Here is a 22,802-nt window from a genome sequence, read left to right as displayed (position 1 = left end):
TATTTTCTGGCTGAGTTTTAATTTCCTTTTTTTCAGCTTCTAAGAATCCTCTTTATGATGTGGGATGCTACTTTCTAGTTCAGAGTTTTATTGTTATTGTCTGCTTATGCACTGGACGTGAAATCCTTCTTAAAGCAAAAATAATGTTCTCATCATGAAGTCCCTTATACAAAATTCTATTATATGCAAATTGATTTCTGTGTGTATTTTGAGAAAGGTAATACTTTGTGTTCCAATGTATTTGAAAAAGAAGTTGTTCTGTAAGTATTTTTCAAATATTGCTATTGGAAAATAACAGGAAACAAGTAAATGAAAAAAAGTCAAATATGAAACTACTAAGTATTGGCATTAAAAATGGAAGTTAAATAGAGCAGAAATACTGCCATTGTTGGTGAAGATAGGAAGAGACAACTGAGAGGCAGTGATCCTGAGCCTGAGTCTTGGATTGCCTTGTGTTGGCAAGAGGAAACTTTCCAACATGTGCTTATAATGAACTAGTTGGTGTGTGCTGGAAGTACAACTTTCTTTGGGTTCAGTTCAATTCCCCAATCTGGTGGAAACTGATAATTGTTTAATCAGATTTGCTGAGTAGAATAAATCAGTGATTCTTGCATTTGATTTTCTAAGGATCAGAAGTTGGATCAAGGAGGTAATTATCGGAAATTCTAAGTGATAAAATTGGTGAGCCTTAAAAATAATTTCCTGTGACCTCCACTTTTCAGGGAATCTTTTAACATTTTGTTTTCAGATAGTCCCAAGTACCCAGTTTTTTTTGTTTGTTTGTTTTTTTCATTACATCAGAATGAATAAGAATATACCGTATTTTTCGGACCATAAGACGCACTTTTTTCCCCCCAGAAGTGGGGGGGAAAAGTCCCTGCGTCTTATGGTCCAAATATAGCCTACACATATACTTTACAAAAAAAGTTTTTTTACTTGCCCGGCTCTGTGTGGTCTCTGTGTGCTTGCCCGGCTCTAAAATGGTTCTAAATGCTGCTGTTTACTTTACAGGGTTGATTAGATGTGTTTATGACTGTGATGTTGGGTTTTAATGCACATAAAATATTTTAGGACACTATTTGTTTCAGAATCTTTTTTTCTTCATTTCCCTTCTCTAAAAACTGGTGCATCTTATGGTCTGGAGCGTCTTATGGTCCGAAAAATACGGTATTCAATTAGGTTTCATTCCATTTATAAAATATAATATTTGGAAAATAATGCTGCTTCTAAGAAGATTGCTCAGCCTTGTTTTAAGATCAAGTTGTCTGTTGCTAACAAAGATTTTTACTCTAAGAATCTCGGAAGCATAGTACTATTTTACTGAAGAGTTATATATTTACTAGTGGCCTCCTGCACAAAAATTCACAGTCCAGGAGCCCTCTCACAGTCTGGGAGCCCTCAGGGGGTGTCCTACTGATGGCTTAGGTCCTTTCCCCACAGTGATAAGACCTAAACCACAGTCTGGCTTCCCTCTGTAGGAAGGCTAACTGGGCAGGCCAATCAGAGTATGGTGCTACCCTCATCATCCCATCGCTGCTGCCTTAGACTTCCCTATCTGGAAAGTGATCCTGCTGGCCCACCTCCACCATTGTCCCTCTGCTGCTGCTGGTCACCAGCCCCACCCTGCACCAACCAGTTGTCCCACCCTTCAGTCAATTTTCATATTACCGTATTTTCTGGCTTATAAGATGACCCCCTAATTTTACAGTTAAAACATAGGTTTAGGCATGCATAAGACTATCCCCCACTTCAAAGAAAAGACTTACTTTGCCATCAAGATCTGCAGGTAATTTTTGTGCAATTTTGGTCTTTTGCCCCCGATTTTTGGTTGACTTTTTTTTGTTTCAAAAGTCGTCTTATACGCCGGAAAATACGGTATGCTTTTATTATACAGGATTGTTTTAAAGCATGATAGGATATTCAATTGCTCACCACCACTATTGTTTTTTGAGTGAATTTGAATTATATAATATTTACACCTTTTCAAAAAATTCTGTCCTATCATCACAGATATAAGAAAAGTCACAGTACATGGCAGTATAATTAATGTTATAGGATAAGTAAGTTTGCAATAAATGGTACCTTATTGACATAAAAATATTTTCAAAACCAACTCAAATGGCAATTGTATGCTGAAAATCTAAACTACAGGGTGGGGGAAAATAAGTTTATAGTTGTTCTTATGTATTCATTAATTAATAAATAATACTACCAGAATAAACTCTGTGTTTCCCATACTCATAACTGTAGACCTATTTATTTTACCTCACCTTGAATAACAACCCTGATTTATATGACACTGTTCTTAGCAAAATCAACATGATGGTATGTTTGTTTCTTTATATCAGAAACATTTCTTGTTCCTGATATTCTACATTCCTAAGTTAATGAGTGGATAAAGAATATGTGATACTATATCTATATCTATATCTATATCTATATCTATATCTATATATATATAAAATTTTTTTCATGCACTGGGCCTCTAATATATATATATTAGAGGCCCAGTGCATGAATTCATGCATGGGTGGTGTCCGGCTGGCCTGGCCCCAATTATGGTGGATAGGGCCAGGACTATTGGGAAAAGGAGATAGTGGGAGGTTGGCCAGTGACCCGCCCTGATTGGGGCCTGATCAGGGCTGGGCCAGCTGGGGTAGGGGCTGGGGGAAATTGGCCAGTAAGCCTTACCCCCAAATGGGGAGGGGGATTTATTGGGAGTAAGGGGAGGTACTGCAGGAAGTTGGCCTACTGGCCCCATCCCCTATTGGGGTGGGGTGGGTTGATCAGGGGCAGGACTGGCCTGGGGTAGGGCCACAAGAGGTTGGTCGACCGGCTACACCCCCTGAATGGGCAAGTTTATTGGCTGCAGTAGGTGTCATAGCTACTGGTCTTTCTGGTGTTCAGGCATTCCAGTTTTTGGAGATATATATATATATATATATATATATATATATATATATATATATATATATATATATATATATATATATATATATATAAAACTCAGCCATGAAAAAAAGGGAAATTCTACCTTTAGAGCATAATGCTAAATAAAATAAGCCTCATAAACAAATATTGCATGGTTTCTCTTACATTTGAAATCTAACAAAACAAAACAAAACAAAACAAAACAAAACAAAAAACTCAGAATCAGAGGGCGGAATGGTGGCTGCCAGGGGTTGAGAGTGGGGGGAAAGGGGAGAAATTGGTCAAAGGGCACAGATATTCAGTTAGAAGATATATCAGTTTATAGCATGGTAACATTTATAAAGGCAAAATATTTTTTCTGAGTATTTTAAGTATAAATGTTCAAGTTAATAGACTATTAAAATAGCCCTGTGAGGAGTATGTTTTATTATGATAATTTTATAGATGAGAAAATGGAAAGCAGAAAGTTTCAAAAACAAATGTGTCTATCAGGACAGGCAAGTCCATGATGTGATAAAAAAAAAAAAAAATTAAAAAAAATAACGCTAAAATTCAAGCACCTTAACAGAATAAAAATGTATCATCTTGCTTTAAAAAAAAAAAAAAATGCCGCAGGTCCTGTCCTGGTGATTCTGCAGGACAATTGTTCTTGCTATGGCAATCCAATGGTTCAGGCTAAGGGAGAGCCCAAAGCCTGCAGCTCCTCAAACATGGGGTCCCCTAAAGCGTTGAACCTGGCTCTTGATTGCTCAGAAACAGCAATAATGTCTGTTCAAATGTTATTAGGTGAAGAGAGACTGAAATCCACTTCTTTCCTCAAGGGGACCAGGAGCACAATCCTCTCCTATTTTCTGGAAGGAGAGGAGAACTTCCTGTCTGTAGAGAGTAGCTACAAAGTCAAAGAACAAGTGTTTCCACCAGATCTATCGCCAGAGTATGTGCTCTTGGTCATGGGGCTGTCATTCCTTACTATAAATTACTAAAGCTATTGGAAGTCAGAACAAGAAGTTCAAAGAAGGGAGGAAAATAAGAAAGCTTCATAGAAACTCATTACTAAAGTATCTGTAGAAGACCTGGGGAATCTGGAGGCCTAGCTGTGTCGTCCATGCTCCTAGTACTTAAATCTCTACTTCAGCCTTTGATGGCAGGTGAAGAAGAAAGGAAAACCCAGGAAAAATTGTTACTAAGATAATGAAGGCTCTAGGTTTTAACCTTGGTCGCCAAGTTTTGACCACCTTGGCAATAAGTGTTTTTAGGTAGGATGACAGACCAATATTAGGTTTGATGTTAAAAATGCATCCTGCAACTCATGTGAAAGCCTCTGAATATTGGATTCAATTGAGCAATCCGTTTGGATATTTGGTATTCTGTCAAGTTGAAAAGGGTATCTCCTGAGATGTCTACCAACAAAAAAAGGACTTCTATGTTAGGATTAAAAAAAAAAAAAGTTAATTAATGATTGATTGGCCTTCCGAAATGCTAGTTGAGATTATACAGCTCACCCTAGCAGCGTGGTCACTTGAGAATTCTTATTTCACTTCACTAAGAAATGGATTCATTAGCATTCTAACTGCTTATTTTATTGTCAGTGCAGCTTTGACTACAGTTACAGCTTTACTCTTATTGAGCAATGATATTTGAAGATATTTTTTATTTTGGAAGTAAAAATGGTTTATATTCTCAGTTGACACATTGGGCCAGATTATAGATGCCAGACAGATAAAGGTCAAATAAGGTAACCACTCCAGGGTCTAATTAGATTTTATTTTACGTTATTTTTTTTTAAAGAATAACCACATACAAGTGCAAAATGAGTTTAATTATTTCACTGGAATTTATCTTGAAGTTTCATTTTTGCCTCTTCTGAGACCTGAGTTGTTCAGAATATCAATGACTTCAAAACCCATTGGAAAGCCATCCATAATTATGACTATTTAATTTTTGTGGTTACATGAGTAAAATTGAAACAAAAATAGTTGTCAAGTTGAGTTGTTTGATGATAGGGCTGTAAGTAATTTTTAAAACTTGATTGTTCTTATGATTTATATGACAATGAATAAAAACAATAAATGTTTAAAAATAAATCTGAGGAATATATATTGTTTCACATTTTAGTAGTCACAAGAATGAAAATACATTTGAAATGCATCTTTTCTAATTGGTATGTAGCAAATGTTGACACTTGAAGAAACAAGTTATTGCTACGGCCAAACAAAATACAACAGAGGGCAGGTCTACTTGAAGAGAAACTCACCTCCACTGTGAGGAGACATATTACCTAGTAACTTCCTGAAACCCACATGAGGAAGCATTAAACAGGGCTTGACGTCTTTTAAAAAAAGCCATGCACCTGCCAGGGTATGGTTTCTGGGATTAGTCACACAGATTAGGTTTTCAATTAACACCTCTCTTTCATGTTAGATTTATTTTTCCATATGAAAACAGAGGCACATTGATTTCTTAAAATTCATGAAACTCTCATAGCAAGACAAAGATGTTGGCTTGTTACTAGCAAACAAAGAAGATATAAGAATTCAGTAAAATTTTGAAAATATTGATTAGATTTGGAGATCACTACTAAATGCTTAGATTTACAAAGTGATTTCATAGGCAATGCTTATTATGCTTATCATGCATCTGTAATCTATCTTTTGGTCAACACTTCTGATGGTACCAAAAATGAATGCTACTTAGTTGAAAAAGAATAGAATAAAAGGAAAATTAAATATATATAAAATTCATATATATATATATGTGAATTTTAGAAGTATATATATACATACATAATTGATATTTAAAACTTGAACATGTATGCTAATGAGTCATTAAAGCATATTCTGTTTTCCACTACATCTCTCAGTAGAGCCTTTGTTGATGGAGTCTAAAAAATTAAATACAGCATATGAGAATGGTTTGTGAATAAACATTTGACTTCTTTTTTAAAGCTATCTGATTATAGATTCAAGTCATTGAGTTTATATTTGGTTTTCTTTATGGAAACCAGAAAAATGTCATGGTTGGAAAACAATGGATCTTAGAAAAAATAATAGAGCTTTTAATATTTAGCAAAGATTTTACCTTAAATGTATTTATGCCTTTACCCCATATTTCCTTTTATGAACTTACAAAATGGTCTATTCCAGACAAGGTATGCACTATATGCAGTAATCATGTGATCTTTATAACATGAGTGGCAGTGTTAAACAATATAAAAAAGAATATGCATTAGAAAAAAAAATATTGTAGTCCTGGTTCTGATTTGTTCTTCCTCTTTTTTGTTAGGTAAGTGACTCTCTGAATTAAGCCTCAATTTCTTGATGTAAAATAGATATGCAATCTTTCCTGAGACTATCATTTGTGTTGCAAAGAGCAAAGGAGATGCTATATGAAAAAGAACTTTCAAAATTGAAAATCAAGACAAATTGCAACTCAACAGTGTAATCCATGAATTTAAAATTATCTTCTTGTTATGCCTACGTTCACCTAAATTCTATGTTGACCAGCCACATTACTTTGCTTTTGTAACCAACCCCTTGTTTTGAACAGGGCTTCGCTCATTTCCTCACTCCTACTTTTGAGCTGTTTATAATCCTACTTCTGTATCTGAAGGCATCCTGGGCAAACACATTGAATAAGAGGATCAAGCTGTATGAAATTTATAATAAACTGTTTCATGAACACCCATTCCCTCCCTTCAAATCGCCATTGCTCCTCCGTTTTTCGTTCTGGCTTCTTTCTTTCTTTTCTTCTTTCGTCTTTTTTCGTTCTTTACTTCGTTTTATTATTCCTGCTTACTTTCTCATTCCTTCTTTCTTCCTTCCTTCCTTCTTCTTCCTTCCTTCTTTTTCCTTCTTCCTTCCTCCTTCTTTCCTTCCTTCCTTTCTTCCTTCTTTCCTTCTTTCCTTCCTTCCTTCCTTCCTTCCTTCCTTCCTTCCTTCCTTCCTTCCTTCCTTCCTTCCTTCCTTCCTTTTTTGCCTATTGATCCTTTCTTGTCTTTTTAAATTAGAATCAGAGAGAATTTACTAGGGACTTTACTATAACTACCACCATGTCTTATACCACCCTTATTATTACACTTGTTTCTTCTGCTGTGGATACGACTCCTAGCTAGTGTATTTCAGGCACTGATTTCACCATTTTACTTTTGTTGTCTCATGGGATCATCATGACAAACCCATGTGAAAGTGCATTTAGTATCCCAGATTTTCAGCCAAAAAAAAATTGTGGCCCTAATAAATTACCTAACTCAAAGTTCGTACACACTCATCCACTAAGGTGAAATGGGTTTTTGAAGGACAACTTATGGGTGGGAAATAAAGGAATTCAGGATAGACAGAGCATGACATGTATTATGTGTGTAGTGAACATGAATTCCAAAGAAATTAATCTTCCTTAGCTGTCATCCAGCAGAAACAAAGAAGTGGGTATCATAAGCCATGCAACACCTGAGGTTCTAGGAGAATAACCATCAGGTAATCCTACTTGCAACAAGAAAGAGTACAATGGAGTAGAAATTGCTGTGAAAGACATTCTGAATTTTTCAAAGAGTAAAACAGATTCTTAGGTAAATTAGAAAGGTAGCATTATACCACTTTTCTCAATTAGTCATCACTGATACATATTTTAAAATTCTGTCTTTGGTGATGCATGAACTAGGTTAACTTCTCAGCTCCATCACTCAGCTCTACACCTTGGTCATTAGTTAATTTCTTTGGTTTTTCATTTCCTCATCCTTAAAATTGGGATAATAATAGTGTCTAATTAATTACCTAGCACTATCATGAAAACTGAATTTGCAAATCAATACAGCACATATCACGGATACTGGCCCATAATAACTTTTACACATGAATGTTATAATCATAACATTTAGTGTTAACCAAAACTCTGTAAATCTTCAGTTTGTTCTAGAAAGAAATTTCCTACTCCAAAAGATGCATGGGCCTAAAGGTCAAAACTACTGTCGGTTTAATGTGTAAAGATACTCAAGTGAAAAAAAAAATCCATCTCCTCTCTCTATAAACTAATAGAAAACCAGCTGAGGACATGGGTTGTGGGCTCCCCATAGGAGCGGTAAACCAGAGCTGAGATGGATTTCACCATCCCGTCTTTCTTTAGATGAAACTCCAAAGTTGATTTCTTTTATGTATCAGTGTCTATTGTAGAGACATGCCCCACAGCCTCTCTTTGCAACAAGATTCAGCCAATTAGCTAGCTTTAGGTGGGAAACTATAAGACAAGCTACTCAGCAGGAGCAGCATCCACCACCTTCATAGTGAATAATCTATTCCTCTGTAACCCCCTCACAGCTGTTGAGCTGTTCCTTTTCTGCTGACCATATAGATCCAGAAGTCTAATGTAAAAACATAAAAACCAAGTGATAAACCTAAAAACAAGCCTATAAAGAATGATTTTCTTAATCTCCTCAGGCGAAAAAATTCCCTGCTGTGGTAAGTCAGTGGGGAAAAAAACAAACAAACACAAATTACATTTCAGTAGGAAAATCAGCAAGGAATTCCAAAGAACAACAAGATTGCTTTGACACTTCAACTTATCTGGAAGTAGCCACCGTTGCCATTGTCATGATATTAGTCAGAAAAGTCCAAAAGTGAACGATTTTAAAGATGAATGCAAGTGGATTATGATATTTTGTTGAAAAGCAAAGCAAAACAAAAATCCCTTTATGAATCTGAAATTGAAATAGTCTTCTTCAGCTTAAAAAGATTCCCATACATGCAATACTTTTTGAAATCCTATATAATTAAAGGCTAATGTGCAAATTGACCATATGGTGTAACAATCAGTTGCTATGATGCACACTGACCACCAGGGAGCAGATGTTCAATACAGGAGCTGCCCCCTGGTGGTCAGTGAGTTTCTACAGGGGAAGTGCTGCTCAGCCAGAAGCCCTGGGCTGGGCTATCAGCTGGCAACCACAGCAGCACTAAGGATGTCTGACTGCCAGCTTAGGCCTGCTTCCCATAGGGAGCAGGCCTAAGCTGGCAGTCAGACATCCCCCGATTGCTCCTGGACTGCAAGAGGGCACTGGCCAGGCTGAGTGACTCTTCTGAGTGCATGAATTTCATTCACTGGGCCTCTAGTATAGAAATAAGTGGAAATACGTAATTATTTACAAAGAAAACTTATACAAACTATCTCATATATTTGTTTTTTTCTTCCCTCTAAGATTCCACATTTGCAACCTATTAGTTTCTGAATTTAAACCCTGGACTCACTAAAAATTCTCATTGTATCTTCAAATGATTATACTTAGCGCCCTGACTATCTTGGGGTCTTCTGTTAACTTTACCTTTCTGCATGTTTCTTAAGGATTAATTTAATCCTGAGAGCATCATGCATGTCCATGTTGTCTATCATTCCATATGCAGTCAATTCTAATTTTTATGAGTAAGGTTTCTCTGTCTTTATATTAATCCTGCTACACTATTTAACCACAACTTAGTTGCCTAAGAAGAAGTGTTTGGTTTCATCTGTTTTAGGCCTTTCCTAACGCCCCCTTGAAATTAGCTTAACTCTCCATGTATAATAGTTTCAACTCATGTGATTGCTCCACTGGAGCTCTGAGTTCTGGTAATTCTAAAGCCACCCTGGAAACCCAGAGATTTCACAAATGACTTTTAAATTGTTTATAAAAATCAATTGATTCTATGTGTCCTTTATGTAATTATTTTTTCTTTATCATCTAATTATTAAATCCAATTTCTCCTTATGTGATAGATTTTAGGTTTGCCTAATTTAAAATATTTTTTATTTTATTTTCCCCATATAACTGTTAAATATGGAGGGCTTTCTGCTCATTTCCTAGTTTCTTTTCTCCTCTAAGTATAATCTATACACTATCTCTTTGTGATTTCCCTGGATGTCTCCATCAGTGATATTCTTGCCATCTAAGATATGAGTTTTTTCCTACTAAAGTCTTCAAAATATAAACACCTACCTATGGGAATTGGTCTAAGGCAGTGGTCGGCAAACTCATTAGTCAACAGAGCCAAATATCAACAGTACAACGATTCAAATTTCTTTTGAGAGCAAAATTTTTAAAACTTAAACTTCTTCTAATGCCCCTTCTTCAAAATAGACTCGCCCAGGCCTTGGTATTTTGTAGAAGAGCCACACTCAAGGGGCCAAAAAGCTGCATGTAGCTCAAAAGCCACAGTTTGCCAACCACGGGTCTAAGGAAATTATAATTAGAGGTGGTCTATAAAATTCTTTATTTTATCTTCACCAGAGGATATGCTTCTGATGATTTTAGAGAGAGGGGAAGGAAGTATGAGACATTGATTGGCTGTCTGCTCTCTTCTTTTTATTCAGTTAGACTGGCTAGAAGCTTATTGATTTTATGGATTTAAAAAAATAGCTATTAGTTCCATTGATTTTCTTTATTGATTTCCTATTTTTAATTCCATTTGTTTCTGCTTTAATTCTGATTTTAAAGTTTATCTTTATTGTTGATAGTGTTTCGGATGTCTCCCTTATTTAAGATGAAAATTGCTGGTGTGGTTTTGGTCTTGGTAATGACTCAGAAAATTTTTAAATAGAAAAGTAGGGTATATCTGGTATCTATTTGGCATTCTTAGAAATAAGGCAATTCCCTAACAATTTTGGCAAGAGCCAATAACAATGATGTAAAAAGAAAAGTGGTCTAATAGGAGAAAAATATTAAAGCTCACAATGATTAATTCAAGATATAAACCATTTGAATAACTGCAATTCAAAAAAAAAAGATAAAAGGAAGAGATGACAGTCTGATTGATGCTTCTTTGTTTCTAGATCTGTTTTGTTCATCGGTTTATATTGTTAAATTGCTCTCTAGTTCCATCTATGCTGTTGCAAAAGGTAAGAGTTCCTTATTTTTTTTTAAACCAGAACGTAGCATTCCATTGTGTAAAAAAAGAGAGAGAGAGAGAGAGAGAGAGAGAGAGAGAGAGAGAGAGAGAGAGAGAGAGAGAGAGAGATGAAATAATAGAAAAGAACTTATTCAAATAAATGGAGGTTAAGTCTGCAGATGGAATGACACTCTAGGTGCCGAGCAAAATGAGTTAAAGCAGTGTTTCCCAACCTTCTCTCATGATGAGAATCACCTGGTGGAGTTGTTAAAACACAGATTCCTGAATCCCAACTAAGAAGTGCTAAACTAGAATTTTTGGGAACATATAGGTAAAATTTTATACTTAACTAGTGCTCTAAGACAGATTTTATATACAGAGCACTAAGTTAGGTATGCAATTTTAACTATATGTTCTCAAAAATTCTAGTTTAGCACTTCTTAGTTGGGATTCAGGAATCTGTGTTTTAACAACTCCACCAGGTGATTCTCATCATGAGAGAAGGTTGGGAAACACTAAGTTAAAGTATACATATGGTGACTCTTCTACCTCAAATACAGTGGTGCCTCGCATAAAGAACGCCTCGCACAGCGAACGCTGCACACAACGAACTTCATTTCATGATTCATACAACGAACTTCGTTTCACACAACGAAGTCGCACGAGCTTCCACGACCGCTTTGCCCGAGCTTCCACGACTGCTTCGCCCAAGCTTCCACGATCGCTGCCAATGTATTGCATCCTTCCGCGCAGGCACTGCAGGCAGTCGTTAGTCACTGCGCTTAACTTAAGCATGTATCGCGGCAATCGTTCTTCATTACGAATTAAATCACGCACGTATCACGGCAGTCGTCCTTTTAAGTTAAACTCAATATTTTTTTTATATCATGGCTTCTAAAAAAAGCAGGAAGGTGATTTCTGTTGAAATGAAACAGGACAATGCTCAAAGGGAAGCGTCATCTGATAACAAGGAGCAACAATCAAACAATCAACCAATCCCAACTGCTGACATCAAGAACATCCTGGTCAAATGGAAAGCAGTTCAGGAGTTTACCAATGCCCACTATCCGGATTCAGCTGAAGCAAACAGGATCAACGATCTTTACTCTGATACTCTTGTCCGTTATTTCCGGCAGATGTTGGAGAAAAGAGAAAAACAAACGACTTTGGACAGGTTTTTCATGAAACCATCGGCCAAAAAGCAGAAAATGGATGAAGATGTGCAAGATGCGGTAGACTCTACTTAGTCGGTCTTAAAATTAAAAAAATGTGTGTTTGTTTTTTTTAAATTATGTTTTTAGATGTATCTAAATAAAAATAACAAAAAATTTATCTTTTTTTATGTCATCTTAGCATATTTTATGCTACAGAACGAATTATTTTTTTTAACATGTATTGTTATGGGAAAACGCGTTTCACATAACGAACTTTTCGCATAACAAACTTGCTCCTGGAACGAATTAAGTTCGTTGTGTGAGGCACCACTGTAGATAATTTCTCAAAAAAAAAATTGATCTTTCAGTTTTTTGGTTTCTCTCCTTTAATGATTTATCTCTTAACTTTATTATAGACATGATGTTTAAGTTTATAGCATTAATGTATTAATGCATAATAAATGCATTTTCCTAATAGTTTTATGAGCACAGTCTCTTACCTTCTTAGTTACTACTGATACCGAATTTTTGGACTGGTACCTGGATTCTTTGTCTGCTGGAATCAAAGAATGAATCCACAGACAGAAAGTGGTATGGCAAAGGTGGATATTTATCGAAGAACAAGTACAGACTCCCAAGTAGGGAGAGGTAGAAGGGTCCCTAAACTGACTCCCACATGAGGAGGGGAAGAAGTCCCACTGGGTTCTTTTTTCCCCATGGTTTATATAAGCTGCAGAACTGGTGCCTTGATAACTATCCCCTTTGGTCACTATTCCCTTAGAATGGTTACCATAGTAACTCCTGGGCTAAAAGGTCTAACCTCTTTGGCCAAGTGAGGTTCTCACCCCCTCCTTCCTCAGTGTTTCCCTATTCCCTTTGGGCTTTCTTCTCCTTCTGAATGAAGGGCTTCCTTCTCTTTATTTTGTAAATATGACCTTTCTTGGCTACTTCCAGTTCCCTTGTCTTATGGAGATATAACTGCACCTGTCTTTTTGTGTTATGGAAATGTACCTTCTCCCAGTCTGCAGCCCCATGCTTTTCCTATGGACCCCAATTCTAAAAAATCCCTAAGCTTGCCTATGTCACTACTACTTTGTAACACACACTCCTACAATGTACCTGCAATTCATTCACCCTATTATGTGGATGGTCTCCAATACCATCTTCAGTGACAACAATTTGCTATGAGAATGCACAGGGGTCAAAATACAGTCATACTCATTATTCAGCTAGAGGTAACCAAGCAGGATTAGTAAAAACAAAGGCACGCTTGAATACATTTGAAGGAAAGCAGGTGAAACTTCCAATAGTCCCTTCTTAAGTGGAGTCACACAAGATGTGCTTCATTCCTCAGCAAGGAGTGGATTAAAAAGTGTTGAAAGATGTTAACTGAGATGCTCATTGGATACTCCATACCTAAGGATTTTATCACAGAATGGTCATATAGGCATCCTGTGCTTAGTACATACACTAAAATTTCAGGGTCAGAGAGGGAAAGAAGATGTTTACAATAAACCATATTGTTTGGTCACACATAGTAGATTCTTAAAGGGAACTAGAGGCCCAGTGCCCCAAATCATTCTGTGGAGGGTGTCCCTCAGCCAGGCCTGCACCGTCTTTAATCTGGGACCCCTTGGGGATGTCTGACTGCCGGTTTAGGCCTGATCTTTGTGAACATCCCTCTTACAATATGGAACTGCTGGCTCCTAACACTAGCTTGCCTGCCTGATTGCCCCTAACCGCTTCTGCCTGCCAGCCTGATCACCTCTTAACAGCTCCCCTACTGGCCAGATAACCCCCAACTGCCCTCCCCCGTTGCAGCCTGGCCCCCAGTCAGCCCCCAACACCTCAATCAGGGGCAGGGCCTGCCATCACTGCCTGCAGCCCCTCACTGGCCTGGCCCAATGAACTCCCAACAGGGCAGGCTGGCCAGACCCCACCCGTGTACGAATTCATGCATTGGGCCTCTAGTTATTCTTGTAAATAACCCATAGTCCCCTTTCTGTTTTCTACTATGTGACATTGGAAGAACTAATCATGAATAAATACAAGTCTCTAATTATCTCCAACTGTGTATGATGCAGAAAATATACAACCCTCATACTAAATTCATTACCAATGCATCTGAATTTGCTACCCAGAAGTACTACTTTTTTGTTTGTTTGTTTGTTTATTGGTTCTCAAACTGTGGCCACTGTACCCCTAAGATTAGCACTACCTGGGAATTTATTAGAAATGCAAATTTTCAGACCTCACCCCAGATGTACTGATTCAAAAATACTGGAGGAGGGCTCAGAAATCCATGCTTAAACAAGTTCTTTGAGTGAACCTGATGCATGCCCAAGTTTCAGAATTACTGTCCTTCACCTTCATTCTCACAATCTTCTGCACATCTATTTTACATGTTTGCTTCTTAGACACAAATTATAGCTAACACTGCTCCATCTTCCTTCTCTGTGAATGCCTTTGCTTTTTATTCTACTGAGAAAAAAAGAAGTAATTAAATTGACTTTCCTAAGCTCCCTTTTGCCCACATTTCTAACATGTGCCTGTTATTATAGAACACTCACTATGACACATTTGTGCCTTGGATTTCATTCTGTCTGCCCATGTATATAATTGTCTTGCTTTCTTTTCAACATCAATGCCCTTTCCACAGACTCATTTCCATAACCATTCGAATACGCTGTGATGTCTCCAACAACAATAACAGCACCTTGACATCGATCTCCAGCAACCTCTGTTTCAGTGATCCACTTCACAGCAAAACACCTGGAAAGGAATATGTATTCAATGCCTGTAATTCCTCTTCTCCTATTCTCCTTAACTAGGCTTTCTCTTTACCATTCCTGAGAGACACGTTAAGGGCACCAATGTTCTCCACCTTATAAAATATAGTGATGAATATTTAGTTCTCCTGTTATTACCAAGATTTTAAAAGTTTAATACCTCTTTTTATTTTGTTTCTACTATCTAGAATATTTCCCATATTTTCATATGAGTTGTATATTCATAGCTCTGCTCAAATATAACCTTATTAATAAAGGCTAATGACAATAGCAAATGCCATAGATATATATTTCTTATCTATCAGACATAATTTTAAGCACTATAGGTACTAATACTAATCCCAATATTGCAGATAAACTGAGTCACAGGAAGGTATATTAGTTTTTCCAAAGTCACATTATTAGTAAGGTGGAGTATGACCTTAAACCCTAAACCATATTTGCTATGATTTATATAAGGTTTCCAGACTCTCTACTAATTAACTAACTTCACCCCATACCTTCTCAACTCTCTGTGTTCTTGCATAGCTCACATTATCATCTATGGCAGAGCGTGTCAAGGGTTCACTTGTTTTTGCTCTGCCTTTGATGTACAACCAAGCTATTCTTTTCTAGTAGTTAGTTGGTCATGTAATTAACTTGTGTCAAGCAGAACATGATCAGAAATGATGTGCATTACTTCTAAACCTGCTCTGTGATATTCTCCAGGATTTACAGGGAAACTAATGAAGGTTAATACTGAGGGATCTCTCTCCTGTTCCAGCTTCCTTCAAGACTCATGGAGGGTCCTAGAATTGTGTTAGCATGTTCTTGTAAAATATATTTTTAACTACAACCCTTTATGCAATCAGTTTCTTTTCATGATAATTCTGTCACATTTCACCTTTTGTTATGTGCAATTAGAGTCATGGCAAATATTTGGGGATTTGAAAAGAGAAATATTGAGTTAAAGATCAATGTAAATAAGCTTTGGTAAAAAAAAAAATCATGTTTGAATTTTCCTCATCTACATTTAATTGATTGTTATCCAGATGTGTAAATAGCTTTCAAGAGTTAATCATCCATTTGGCCTATTCATACTAACATGAGTGGACAGAATTATCAGGATATGGCTTTATTCCATGGAACTCAGTGTCAGTGGTATATGGATGGAGAATTCAGGTTTCAAATGCAAGTTCCATGGAAGATCATTCCAATGATCAGATCTGTAAAATCAAATGAACTAGATTTTCTTCTCACTGAAATCTAGTCAAAAGGATGTATTTTCTTATGAAGATAATCAAAAGCAAAACATCCCTAAAAATGGAAAGGAAAGATTGGAATAAATGAAAGTAATAATTTAAATGAAAACCCCACGTGATATATTTTGTTAAACTCCTAGGCTTTTGATGTTTGTCAGATAAAGTACCATCACCTATATAATAAAATAAGTACTAAAATACTCAACTCCTTATATATTGACTTTGTGCCTCCATGAGCTCCGTACTGATAGAGTATTTGCTATTTGTTCACCACTTGATCTCCAGAAATGAAAATGGAATGTGACACATAATAATCTGCCAGTACATATTTTTTTAAATGTCTATGTACATCATAGTGGGATTTTAGGATACCAGAAATAGAGTATTATAGTAGTTTTCAGGAAGGAAAAACTATTAACAGACTTTTATGAAGGAAAAGACTCAGACTGACTAACATAATCAGACATACAGATACTATAAAACAAAGGAGCAGCATTATTTGCTACTGCTGGATAGCAGATTACCACAGATCAGTGCTTAAAACAGCACACATTTTTTATCTCAAAACTTCTGAGGGCCTGGAGAGCAGTATGCTGCATGCTATGCTACAGGTTCAAAGGACTGTGATCAAGGTACTGGCCAGGGCCATAGTCTCATCTGAGACTTGGGTTCCTCTTCTCACTGTTGTTGCCAGAACTTAATTTATTAAAGTTGTAGAACTGAGGCCCTTAGCTGGTAGAGACCATTTTTCTAGGTGGGTCTCTCCAGAACATTTATTTCTTCAAGGTTAGCATATTATTCCAAGCATATTGTCTATCAAGTCTAATATTTGAAAGATTTTGTATTTGTCTGGCATTAATACTATAAATATTGTTGAATACTTTTAATTTAAATAGGTTTTGATGCAGTGGACCATACATGGTAGTTATCACAAAATAAAAAATAAATATTACACTTCATTGTATAAAAATAAAATGTCAATATCAGAATTTAGGATATGCAATGTGAATAAAGAAAAAATAGGATTATTAATAACTACCAATTTTCAGTGTATAGGGTCAAATGTTATAGCAAACATGGAAAAATAAAACATTTTAGAACTAAAATAAAAGCTTACATAAGTACTATGCAGGGTAGTCTATAATAAGTAAGATCTGATCTTTAATGTCAAAGGATGAATACTCACTATCTAAAGTTGAAAATCAATAAATGTAATTAGGAAAGCACCATAAAACTAAAGTTTTTTTTTAAAATGAAACTTCTATAGTACTGTTACAGAAAACCGAAGAAGAATCAAACAAACTTAGAGAGATGGAGTTACATTTATTACACGTGGGTCCAGAGGAAAATATCTCTCAAATTCTGGACCCCAACATGGAGGAACTTTTCCTATTTGTATATTTTTACCTTCTTTGTCTCCCAAATATGGGGTGTTTCAATTCCCTTTTGCAAGTTCTTAAAGAACCCCTATGTGCTGGGGCCTTGAGACCTCAACAAAGGCCTGGCCTGGTGCCAGCACTGATAACTGTCCAGGGAAGATTTAATGGTCTCTCCAAAGTGGGAGTAGTCTTATTTTCCTTATTATTTAAGCAAGCAAGCATTTACAGAAGCCAAATATTAGGGTTCAAATGTCAAACAGAAGTTTTTATATAAAATGGATGCTGCCATGCACATTAGTTGATTTATATTAAAAACTTTTAAAGAAAACTATTAATACAAGTTAGTTACTCAGATGCCAATAGAAAGATAACAGCTTTATTAAAGTAAGAGGATAATATGAAAGTTTTTTTATTTTAAATTTTAGTTTATTTATGTTATTACATTATTTTTACCTATAAAACATAATTTTATATTGAACCTCTTCAAAAAATGTTAAAATGCCAATGCCAGGCAGGCAGAAATTTTAGTTTTTTTGCTCTTTCTCAGAACATAAGACAATAATTGGCATTTTGTAGATGAACATTTCTTGAGTGAATACAGTCTGAATTCTTCAAATGTTGCCTTCTACATGGAAGACAACATTTTAGGTTCAGCAACTTCAAGTCTGACTGCTCACTTTTCTTTTTATAAATCTCCTTTTGGTTCTACTTTAATAATTTAATTTTATCCCTATTGCTCCAGGACCTTTTTTCTTCTGTGGTTTGCAACCATTAATATTATATTTGACCTTCCAGGGGAATTGCCAGTTTAGATGAACACTGAAGGATGAGTAGGAATTACATAAAGAGAATATCATAGAAAGAAATAAGAGCATTATGAAAACTAATATGTCACAGGGATAGGAGGATATTTGAAATCATTATAGAGTTTGAGGGATGAATGGAGCAGGGGAGGGCATTTGGTGGGGACCAGGCCTGCAGGGGAGGTCAGTAGGGGGGAACCAGCCAGCAGAGGAGGGTAGTTGGGTGAGACCAGGCCTGCATGGGAGGGCAATTGGGAAGGACCACGCCTGCAGGGGAGGACAGTTTTTGACAATCAGGTTGGCAAGGGAAGGGAATTAGGGGCAATTGGGCTGGCAGGGGAGCAGTTAGGTGTGGATCAGGCTTGCAGGGAGTGGTTAGGAGGTGATCAGGTTGGCAGGCAGATGCAGTTAGGGGCAATCAGGCAGGCAGGCAGGCAGGCAAATGGTTGGAAGCCAGCAGTCCTGGATTGTGTGAGGAATGTCCCACTGCCTGTTTATGCCCTATCCCACCATGATAAGGCCTAAATGGACATTTGAACATCTCTTGAGGGATCCCAGATTGGAGAGGGTACAGGCTGGGCTGAGGGACACACACTCCCATGCATGAATTTTGTGCATCGAGTCTCAGTATAAAATAATCAGATTTACTACTTATCGAGCATACAGTTTGCACTAAGCCTACACTGGATAGTGTACATTTATTATTCATTTAGTCTTCACATAAATCTTATGAGACATTACTATTCATATTTTACTGATGGTGGAACTAAAACAGATAAAATATTTTTCTTGTGTTTATTAATTAGGTAGGCCTACCAGAAGAGCTGAAATTTGGGACTAAATTTGCTTTATCCTTATGTCAATATTTGTCCATAAGCAATATTGCCTCCAGTCTATTTCAGTTCAGTCTGTACATTTAAGGAAGAAACTGCTTCACTAAAACTATTATTTAACAATTTGCAACCCATGTGCATTCCTATTGTACTAGTAGATGATTAGAGATATTTATGCAACTGAAATGATTGATTTGGGAAAAATGCAGTGATATCTGCTGGGGATATGTAGATGCTCTTTAAAACCTTATCATTGCAAGTTTGTCTAAAGTTATCTCTCTATACAAGTTTTTCTTTGACATATTACTTTATAATATATTTAAAAAGAGGAGTCTTGTTTAAAGTAGATAATGTTTATATACATACACACATACATTTGATATAAACCAATAAAAACATCTAGGATGGCTAAACAGGTTTGGCTCAGTGGATAGAATGTGGGCCTGCGGACTGAAAGGTCCAGATTTGATTCTGGTCAAGGTCATGTGCCTTGGTTGAGAGCACATCCCCAGGAGAGGGTGTGCAAGAGGCAGCTGATCGATGATTCTCTCTCATCGATATTTCTGACTCTCTATTCCTCTCTGTAAAAAATCAATAATATATATTAAAAAAAACATCTAGGATAATACAACATGCAATAACACAACGTCTAGCTTTTCAAATAGTGGATCTTTATAAACCAGAGCATGGCCCAAATTCATAATTAAAAGAGATTCTGCTCTATAGATGGTATCCTGCATTTTTATTGTGAACCCAAATCTGTCACATCACACTTGTGACTTAGTACTTATTACTGACAAATTTCTCTGCTGCCCCAAATCCAGCCCATTGCTCATCTCTTGCCCAGCTTCCTTGCTTACGCGTGATGAAGAAGCAACATTGTCCCTTTCTGGAACTTCTCAGTGAATAAGTGGGGAGGGAATTTTTAGGCTAACAGAAAATCAGAGATTGTGCACCATACAGAAAAAGTGTTGTTACACTCTTCTTGGTCAATTATTGCATCACAGAGAATCAAGCTTCTACTCTATCTTCAAGCCATTTTGCTGGAAGTTGGTAGACCATTTAGGTTGCAGCAAGGATAGGAAAGCACTGCTAGTGGCAGGTATCTATAAAAGGGTCAACAATAAAAAATAAAAGAATCTAAAAAAACACATAATATATACTGGGAACCCATCTTTAGTAACTTATATGTACTTTGTTGCAAATAACTTTGCAGTGAAAATAATAAATCTTTTCTTGGTTCAGTGACAGATGGCTTAGATTGGCAAATTTACTTTCAGTAAATCCATCAGAGGAAAAACAATCCCTCATGTTTCAAATGAGTAACAATAGGGCAAATACCAAGATTTGGATCTAATTCCTCAGCAGATGTACTATGAATGCATATCCCTGATCTAATACTATATTTTAGAAAATTCTCTTTGGGAATTTGTGTTGTGCATCTTATTTCAAAGTGAGTCTGATTGATTTCCATACACTGTGCAAAATTGCTTTGGAGTACCTGTTTCCTCCGTGAATTAAATATGGAGATACGTGCAGGCATACATTTCTTTGTGTGTAAATAGATCATGAAAACACAACCCGGGAAGCTGGGATGTTCTTATTTACATGGCAATATTACGGAGCATATTTCCATTCTTTCTATTTAATCTTATTTTGAAAAGTAAAAAGATGCCAGAAAAAATAGATGAAAACTTCAATGTCGATTTATACAAATCACATTGGCTATTTATTGTCTTTTCCCAAAACGAATAGAAAGTTCGTAGTTAACAAAAAAAATATAAGCTTCGCTTTAAGGGTTCTTAGTTATTGTCTTCTGACAGTCACCCTATCACTATGTTTTCATTTGGTTGTGATTTACGAAAAGCTCTTTTACGATAAATTATACTAGCTATAGGTTTATATTTCTCAAGTAAAACAATATCAAAAGAAGGTAATTTAGAGCTGGTGGTGTGATATAACGATGAACTTGTGACTTGCTATCTCTTATCTGCCTGCTTCACTTTTAGCTTGTCACGATCACAGGATTATGGAGAAACATTGAAGAAAATGTCTCAATTCAATTAAGAAAAAAGGAAAAACACAAAAGGAAGATAGGCGCTCCATGGGGGGGCTTTATGTGGCTAATCCCAGCTACAAGGCGCCTTGGAAGATAGATATTTCCATTTTACTGCTTTGTTAACAGAGGAAGACAAGGATAATTTGCTCAAAATAACTTCGGAAGACTCATCCCAATGTATTTCATTGTTATTAATGAAAATGCTATTCTTTTCATTTGAAGGGAATGAGTCACTTATAGAAGACCATTGGGCACGAGAAAGTTGCTCCCTACTAGATGTGGAAAAATTGTTTTTATCTTATTTCTAATTATGGTAGCAAGCCATGTACTTATATTTGCTTATAGTTGCCTGTTCCTTTTTTTTTTTTTAAAGACCAGTATATGTAATAGAATCATTATTACTAATTTTTTTTTAGCTTCTCAGAAACAAAAATCATCACCTTCATGATGTCTTTCTTCTAGCATGTAAAATTGCGCCCAGTATTATTAGATGCCCAATCTCTGATTGAATCATTTTTCCACTGTTTTTAAAATATCCAGAAAAAAAATTACTTGCAGTGGTTTGAAGAATAACTGTAATTTACTGCAGTTATTTTAGTTAATAGCATTAACTAAATATATGAATTATATATTTAGGAATATATGAGTAATATATATTTACATTGAAATAATATATTTGAAATTAAATTTTTAGAGATACTTCGTCCTGTCATTTCACCACATCTTGCGTTGCTCCTTATTGCAGACCTAATGCCATATAGACATTGCAGGCATGAAGACAATGTTAGCTTTTATAGGCAGCTTGGGATTCATTTCTGCTCTTTCCATGTCTCTCTTAAACCAACCTGCCCGATTTAATTCCAGCTCCAGGAAAGGACAGAATGAGCTGCACTGATTAAAATTTTATTAATTCAGATAAATAGCTTTTTTCAAAAAAAAAAAAAAAGAAGACAGATCCCATTTCTCTTTACCTGAATTTTTAAATTTTGTTACGAACAGAATAAATGACACTAAAATATCTACCTAATATAAAGTGTTATGAGTTTGAAAATTCCGTTGTCACATTTTAACCTCCAGACTAGATATCCAGGGGCATCAGTTAGTTAGAATTCAGTAAAAATTTGCCTTGTCCCTTTGCTGCATACAATTTGCTGGAACATAAAGTAGTGTGAAGAGGCTTGGCTTTGTAATACCCCACATCAGAATTCCAATAGTGTCTGACATTGCCATTGTGCTGTGTCCACAGGCAAGTTTTTTTCATTTGATTCCATAAAAAATAATTGATTGTGTGCTTCAATTCATCGGGCAGTGTACTACAACCCAGGGTTATGGAGATGTAGTCTTTACCTTCAGAGAATTCAAGATGTAGTAGAAGAAACGGCCACATAAACAGATGATACAAAAGGGATTTTTAAATGCAATAAAAGTGATTTAGCAGAGGATTATAAATCAAAAGGGGAAAATATTACCCAGTTTTAGGAAGTTCCCAGTTGACATTATACCCTATATGAAATTATCAACAAATATAGCCCAAATCTAAACATTTCTTCCTACCTTCGGAACTGGCACGCTAGTGTAATTTAAGCCATTATCACATCTTCTTTGAAAAGAAGTTTCAAATTTATTGACCTATATTATACTATCACAACAGTATATGAATTTTCAAAATATAGCATCATTTTCTGATTTAAACACCTTCAATAGCTTTTCACTATGCTTAATACCAGTACTATTCCGTACCTTGGCCCACACAACTTTGGCAGAGA

This window comes from Pipistrellus kuhlii, unplaced genomic scaffold, assembly GCF_014108245.1.
Source record: "Pipistrellus kuhlii isolate mPipKuh1 unplaced genomic scaffold, mPipKuh1.p scaffold_m20_p_1, whole genome shotgun sequence".
Taxonomy (NCBI): domain Eukaryota; kingdom Metazoa; phylum Chordata; class Mammalia; order Chiroptera; family Vespertilionidae; genus Pipistrellus; species Pipistrellus kuhlii.
Note: the sequence above shows the minus strand (reverse complement) of the source record.